Source organism: Camarhynchus parvulus, chromosome Z (genome assembly GCF_901933205.1).
Source record: "Camarhynchus parvulus chromosome Z, STF_HiC, whole genome shotgun sequence".
Lineage (NCBI taxonomy): Eukaryota > Metazoa > Chordata > Aves > Passeriformes > Thraupidae > Camarhynchus > Camarhynchus parvulus.
This window is the reverse complement of record NC_044601.1, coordinates 4,235,673-4,242,793: the sequence shown is the minus strand read 5'-3', so window position 1 is coordinate 4,242,793 and position 7,121 is coordinate 4,235,673.

The window sequence follows — 7,121 nt, the reverse complement described above, 5'->3', positions numbered from 1 at the left end:
CTGCTTAGCTCCAATCACAGTTCTACTGCCTCTGAGGCCTGCCTTCTGCAGCTTTCCCAAAACCCTCTGATTTTGTGGATTCCCACACCTCATGGTGGAAGGAGGCAGGGTGTTATCAGCCTTACGGCGTACCCCAGGCTGCTGGTGGGGCTCTGGGGTGCTTGGCACAAGTGTTGCAGGGTGTGGGATGTGGCGAGTTTGCCTCAAGGCGAGTGTTCTTTGGGGTGGAATCTCGGTGTGAAAAACGCATATTTTGTGATTGGCTTTTCGCTAATGTTAAAATGAATATTGTATGTGTTGTGTTAGTAATGGTGTATTAATTCTCTTTAAATAGTGTGGTAAATATAGATTTAGCTTATAACAAAAGGTTAAAATAGAAACTGTGCTATGTAAAATACTTTTTTTCTAAAGAAAGGACTCGCACTGAGATAGCAGCCACAGGACACCTAAATCTTCCAGAGAAAGAGAATTTATTGCCCCATTATCAGAAGAAAAAACTTCTTCCCACCTCGCTCAGCCAGGATGACGCCATTAGGATTCAGAGGAAGAAGCTGACAATGACCAGACAGAATCCTGTGTTTGAATGGAATTTATGCATCATGTATGAGTTGTATTGAATATGCAACGGGCTAATGTTTTTAAGGGTTAATCCTCTGTTAACGTGGGTCCTTTTTCGGGCTCGTGCTGCCCAGAAAAAGGTACCCGGACGTCCATAACTCTTTGTTTTTGTTGTCTCATATTGTCCTAATTCAAATTGTCCAAATTATTATTACTCTAATTGTATTACTATTTTTATAACCATTTTGTTACTATTAAACTTTTAAAATTTTGAAAACAAGTGATTGGCGTTTTTCACACTATTAAACTTCTAAAATTTTAACAGCAAGTGATTGGCGTTTGTCACATCAATGTGCTTTCAAGCCAGATCAGAAGAAAGGAGGTTCATTCTTGTCAGTGGCATGGGCAGAGGATGCATCCTGTAGTCAGGGGCATCCTGGAACTGACAAGCTTGAAGGGTGTGGTAAATAAAGGTGAGGAGAAGACAAGGCTATGAAGGAATTAATTAGTGTGTATAAATGTGTCCAAGGCAGTTCCTGAGGGGGTGGTGCCAGGCTCTGCTCAGTGGTGCCCAGTGACAAGACAAAGAGCAATAAACTAAACCACAACAGGAGGAAAGAATTCTTTCCTTGGAGGTGCAGAGCACTGGACTGGCTTCCCAGGAAGGTTGTGGACTATCCCCCTCTGGAAGCACCCCAAATCCACCTGGATGTGTTCCTGTGTCACCTGGTGACCCAGCCTGGGCAGGGGTTTGGGCTGGATGAGCTCCAGAGATCCCTTCCAGCCCCAACCATTCTGTGTTTCTGTTTTAGAAGAACAAAGAGGACTTAGCATCCCCCACTCAAGGACATCTGGGAGCTAAGAAGCTTTAAGCTGATGGTATTACTGCATGGTAATACCAGTGCTCGAGTATTATTAATTACTGATTGAGAGAAAAAACAGAAAAAAAACAAATCCAAGCAGATGCCTCACGATTCTTCAGCACATACCAGCTGCTGGATAGGTACATTTTAACAAAAATAAAACAGCACAGTTGATAAATTTCTTCCACTGAAAATATCTTGACTCCAGGACAATAAACATAGCTTTGGTTTTCCTGTGAAGAGTTACATCACAGCTGGGCATTTATGGTCTTGGTGATGTGGCCCTGAACACCCAATATATTTAAGAGTGCAGTTTTTCACTTCCTACCATTAATCCAGGCCCATGCATGCACACTGTTTTTCCTTTATGCATTTTAGACTCTCTTACCTGAGGACTGCACACCATCAGTGCCTCATTCAAAATCCGTGTTGCGGTCTAATTGGATTTTCAGTACTTGGACACTTAACTGCAGTTGAAATCACTGGAAGCTACTTCTCATTATCAATTAGCCATCCTCATTATCGGTTATCCAGTCAGGCCTTTGAAAACCCTGCTTGACATTTTTCTGCACCTTAGGATAGGTACTTTGAAGTCGCTCCTGGACTTAAATTTCCTATTGTCTTGAAAAGCACAAAGTTGAAGAAAGAGCAGGAACAGTTAAAGCTCCTTCCCTGTTTCGTCCCTCAGGACACTCATGTTGCAGTGCTTCACAATTATTCAAGAGACCCAGTGAAAATGAGATAAATTATAGTGTGCTTCTTTCTGTGCTGTTCTCACCTCATTTTCCATTGCATTTAATGGTGCATAGCACTGGTCGCATCCTCTTCTCTCAAAAAGTTGTTTTTCATCTTACTTGCAATTAAATCATATCTGTGGGATTTCACTGGGTTACAGGGAGTTCCTGGGCTGAAGTTAAGGGGAACTGTGGAGCAGGGAAAATGTAATCCTCCAGTAACTCACATGAAGGAGTTCTCTATGTCAGCATAACCTGTACGTGGCACTGAGAAAAAACACAAAAAAGCCACCACAACTTTCAGTTTGGCTTCAGAAGAGTAATTCATTTGGACACTTCTTAAAATATCCAGAAGCAGGCCCAGTAAGATAAATCAGATAACAGTAGAATTTACTAAAAAAAAACAACAAAACAAAAACAACAACAACAACAAAACACAAAAAAAAAAAAACCACACACCAAAGTAGAAACAACAACAAAACATCAATAAAAAAAAAAAAAAGCCTCTGATTCACAACCTCATATCTGGAGTTCCAAAATGAATATTCTGTATTGAGACATGTATTCCCATCTGCATCTTTAATAAAGCTGTAAAGATTTTGTTTTCTCACTTCAGGCATAGTAGGGAAGACCTTGGGAAAGAGCAGAGAAATTCTTGGTTAAACACTAATTTCAGTCATGGTCTCCTGGATGTCCTTTTTTGCACACCTTCAGTTTTCCCCTTACCAAAACCAACAAAGCTGACAGAGAAAGCTTAAAAAACACCCTTTGATTGAGCATATCACCTTCAAAATGTCACCTCCAAAAATAATATGATCTATTATATCATATTATCATATAATAAATAGACTCAAAAATCAGATAATCGAGTGGTTTATGCCAGCCTGCAGCTGCTCTCAGTTGTGTTACTGCAGTTGTGTGAGTGGAGCCTCATCACTGTAGGTCCAAATAAGGCTCAGAAAATCCATCTCTGATTGCAGAAGCTTCATTCTGAGAAGACAGAGTCCTGCTGAGTTTGTAGCAAGCTCATTTCATGTCTATGGAAACAAAATGTGCAGCATTTTTAAAACCAGGTTGAATAAATTGTGGGAAATTACTCCCTCCCTGCTCCAGTGGATGATTCCATACTTCTTGCAGTTGTGACTCATTACAATACCAGTTTACCATTTACTGGCTGCACAGATAGTGTGCACAAATTTCAGAAAATGTCACCTAATTTGTTTGTGAAATCCATTCTGTTTTTCCTGCCCTGGTGAGCAAGTCAAACAGATGGAGAATATTTATTTCAAGGTGTATGTTTAATTAAAGCAACCAAGGTCGTCATGGCTTCTTTACCTCATCACAAACTGAATTCACAAGAGAAATTGCTATTACCTCCTCCAGGATTTTTTTTTAAAGAATCCAGTTGGTGGTGATAAAACTAAACAATCTGTTCAGCAGGCACAGTACGTCCCAAGCCCAGCAGGATGTTCACTTGGAAAGGGCATCATTCCAGAACACTTGTGCTCCTTAGGATGGAGCTAAACCTCAAGGAGGTGTTCAGCAACCTGATCCTTTTCATCTGTGCTTCCACTGGATGAAAGATAGGTTTACTTTACCTGAAGAAAAAATGCAGAAACTTTTCAGATAATCACAGCTCTGTGTCATAAGTGTTCATCCTCCCACTCTGACTCCAGCACTGCAAATACCTGTTTTTAAAAGCCATGAATTCCTGAGATGTAGGCGGCGTGCCAGGGTGTTAACATCCTCAATGTGGCTTTGAAACAGAGCAGCAAAAATGTTCTCAGTGCTTCCTTTTGCAATAGGATTTGTTCAATTAAATACTTCTTGGTTTATGCAGCTAGTCAAAACACTTAAAAAAAAAAAAAGAAATACACAAACCTACAAATATCAGTAACAAATACCTCTGTTAAGAGAAGGCTTTTACAATGCCAGTTAGTGAAAATTAAACCTTTCTAATGCATTTGTAATATGCAACTGTGAAATCCCAGTGAAAATTTAATCCTTTAAAGCGGTCATAAACTGAAGGAGATGAATATGCGCACAGGCACAAGAGGTGCATGTGAAGCCATCTCCTGGGTTTTCATAAGGAGAGTTTTCAGGGTTTTAGGTACAGAGGGGTAGAGGTGTTTGAATGTGCAGTGGCTTTTTGGTGTGTGTGTGGGGTCTTTTAAATTGTTTTTTTGGGGGGAGGGGGTGTTTTGTTGTTGCTGTTGGTATTGCTGTTGATGTTTGTGGGTTTTTGTTTGGTTGGGGTTTTTTTTTTTTGTTTCTGACTCTCCTACTCAGTTACAATTAATTTGCAGGAAATTTAATTAATTCCACCAAGTCAAGCCTGTTTTGCCAGTAAAGTAGATAAATATCTGTCTCCGTCTTAATTTTTTTCTATTTTCCTCACCTGTCCTTCCTGTGGAAGTGATAGAGCACTTGGGAGCCAGCAAAGGTCAACCAACCACAGATATCAGTCTCAGTCCTAATCTCACTTAGAACTCTTACTTAATCAGCAATTGGCAGTTTTTCTATTTGCATTCAATATTTTCTTCCTAGCACATCTTTTATTATTATTCACAGCATTGCTGTCCTTTGTGACCCAAAGGCTGCACAAAAAAAGAGTTTAATTGAAAAGTTTTATGAAATAGAAAGAAGTTCTGGAAAAACTTTTTCACTTCAAATTTGCTCTCACAAGTAAGTGTTTGGTTTCAGTAAAGAGTTAGTAAAGGTTAATTGCTAACTGATAAAAAATATGTGAGCAGGAAGGCAAAATGAGCCTTGTCACTCTGTCAAACAGTTTCACAGGCATTAGTACAATTGTTGTAGCATGTTAAAAATGGATTAAACCTTTGCACTTGGAAATAGACAATTATTAACTCATTAAACAGAACTTGTAACAATGCTCACAAAGGCTGTTGAGATGTTCCACATTTAGATGAAAGAGATCCAACAGGAAACAGATTGTAAAGTGCCAAAATATTTAATTTTTTTCCAGTGCATTCCAGTAACTGTAAAACCATTAGGTGAACTTGAAAATGTTGGAGGATTTTGTTATGTTTTGTGTCAATTGCTCATGAGATAAATGCTGATGTGGATTTCTGGTGCTTCATATTTAGGAGTATTTCAGACTGCCCAAGCCACAAAGTCTGATCTAAGCTAGAAGCTGACACTGGGCTGTAACATCAGGAAGGTAACAGGGCTGTTCCATGGATTTCCAGTTGTGAAAATGTATTTTCATACATATATCACATCCAGTTGTTCCATGATGAGGTGAGTCTCTGAGAAGAACCTGTAGTTGACTTTTGTCTCCCTCTGGAACAGAAAAATGAATCACGAAGGTAAAGTATTACACCCCTTGAAAGAAAATTGTAATCTCCATTATTTTCTACTCCAGTGCGATTAGAGAATGAATGTCTGTGTTTAAATTTTGTCAGTAAAATTTATTTTTATGAAAAGAAATGGTCTGCTGAGATTTTGTCACTGAGAAATAATAATTCCACAGCTCATATTTCTGTGCATGTACAAAAAACTTAACTGCTGTAGATTGTAAGATCTTGAAGTAAGGATTTTAGGGACAATGAAAAGTTTGTAGACTTCTGTTCTCTTTCAACACTTTTTTTTTCATTTTTTTTTCCTCCCAAAAGAATGCATTCTCAGTGAAAGGGGAAAAGAAAAAGGAAGTTTTTATTGGTTTTCCAGCTATACATCTTACTTTATACTGGAATACTTCTTTTGATAATGATGATGATAATGAATAATAACGAAAATAATAATAATGATGATGAAAATAAGAATAAAAATTATTATAATAATAGTGTAGTACTACAATTTCTTTTTCTAATTAATTGAGATTAATTCTAAGTACAATATATTGACCCAAACAGAATTTTTTTCTCCATCCTAGCCATGGACAATCAAATCTACTTATTGTATATTCACCAACAAAACCAGTCTGGCTGGTCAGAGCTATTCAGAAGTGAAAGTTTAGTTATCTCTATTAAACCATTTTCCCCATTATTGGGCTCTCCATGCAGGATTTTTTGGGGTAAACCAGGAGGGGCTAATTGTGCACTCACTGCTGCTCTGATGTGAAAGGCAACAGCAGCAAAAGGTGATTTTGCAATGCATACAAACAAATAAGTAAATACGTTAACATCTGTTATAGTTTTTTTTTCCTCTCCACCTGTTTTCATCCTAGTTTGGGATGAGTTATAAGGCAAAAACATCACATCTGCAGTTGTTGTTCTGCTCCCCTCCTCTGATCTGCCTGGCAGCTTGAGGTGAAGGGCAGTTCCTGTGCAAGGCCTGCTGTACAGAATGCCATCTTCCAGGGCTGTAAAAAGGGGGAAAAAAGCAGCTTTGTTCATGTCGGGGTCTTGGATCTCTCAATCATTATTAAGTGTGCTCACAGGAGCAGATGTTGCTTGGAGCTGGCCTTGAGGTGAGGACATCAGGAGCTCTGGTAAATGAGCTGCCACTTTTACAGGCACAGCAGCATGATTTCCTCAAAGGTATGGGTGAGAAATAAGAACATTTCCAGTGTCAAGCAGGGTAATGTCCTCGCATGAACTGCAGAGCTTGATGATCAGAATATAAATATTTTGATTGTTGGAGAGAAAGAAAGATTGTGCTACTCCCTTTAATTTATTCATCTCTTCATAAGTTTTTGTTATTTCTGTCGGAGACTGCAGTCAGAGGAGGCAGCTGAGTGAGACGTCTGAAACAAAGAGTTTTAAATCTCACAGCAAAAAGCTGTTAGATGAACCTTCCTAATTAAAAAAAATTGAGTTAAAATTGGGAATTTATTCACTGTAGACATTTTCAAAAACCCAACAATTTTCAGGCATTTATTTGCAGTAAAACATGCAAGATTTTTCATAGACGCTACCAAAGGTCTGCCCATTGTATTGCATCATGGTACAGGTGTTTTGCTTCTTTTAATTACCACCAGAACATCCTACGTATCTTTGTTTGA